Source organism: Nycticebus coucang, chromosome 8 (genome assembly GCF_027406575.1).
Source record: "Nycticebus coucang isolate mNycCou1 chromosome 8, mNycCou1.pri, whole genome shotgun sequence".
Taxonomy (NCBI): Eukaryota; Metazoa; Chordata; class Mammalia; order Primates; family Lorisidae; genus Nycticebus; species Nycticebus coucang.
This window is the reverse complement of record NC_069787.1, coordinates 116,637,782-116,638,345: the sequence shown is the minus strand read 5'-3', so window position 1 is coordinate 116,638,345 and position 564 is coordinate 116,637,782. Positions and strand designations below refer to the sequence as shown.

The following is a 564-nucleotide window of genomic DNA, read 5'->3' as shown; positions in this document are numbered from 1 at the left end:
ACTTGTTGCAGAGTGTCTTCCAATCACCAGCTACAGAACAAGCTGGGAATGGAATGGGTAACTCTGCTAGGCTTGCTTTCCCTCCTGCTTCCGAAGCTGGCAGAACACTAGGGGCTCTCCAGATGCGAAAGTCTCCCCCTTTTTAATGGCTAGATAATATTCCATGGTATACATATCCCACAACTTGTTAATCCATTCCTGGATTGGTGGGCATTTAGGCTGTTTCCACATTCTGGCAATTGTAAATTAAGCTTTGATAAACAGTCTACTGCAAATGTCCTTATGATAAAACGATTTTCTTGGGCGGCGCCTGTGGCTCAAGGAGTAGGGCGCCAGTCCCATATGCCGGAGGTGGCGGGTTCAAACCCAGCCCCGGCCAAAAATCAAAAAAAAAAAAAAAACGATTTTCTTTCTTCTGGGTAGATGCCTAGTAATGGGATTGCAGGATCAAATGGAAGGTCTAATTTGAGTTCTTTGAGGATTCTCCATACTTCCTTCCAAAAAGGTTGTACTAGTTTGCAGTCCCACCAGGAGTGTAAAAGTGTTCCCTTCTCTCCACATCCA

The 564-nt window shown here is 45.0% G+C and overlaps 1 non-coding gene across 1 annotated transcript; it reads right to left on the bottom strand.

Moving 5' to 3' along the window:
- Window positions 1-133, bottom strand: LOC128593021 (small nucleolar RNA SNORA7). The gene has a single exon (XR_008382207.1). It is a non-coding gene; the product is annotated as a small nucleolar RNA SNORA7 (small nucleolar RNA).
- Window positions 134-564: the final 431 nt, after the last annotated feature.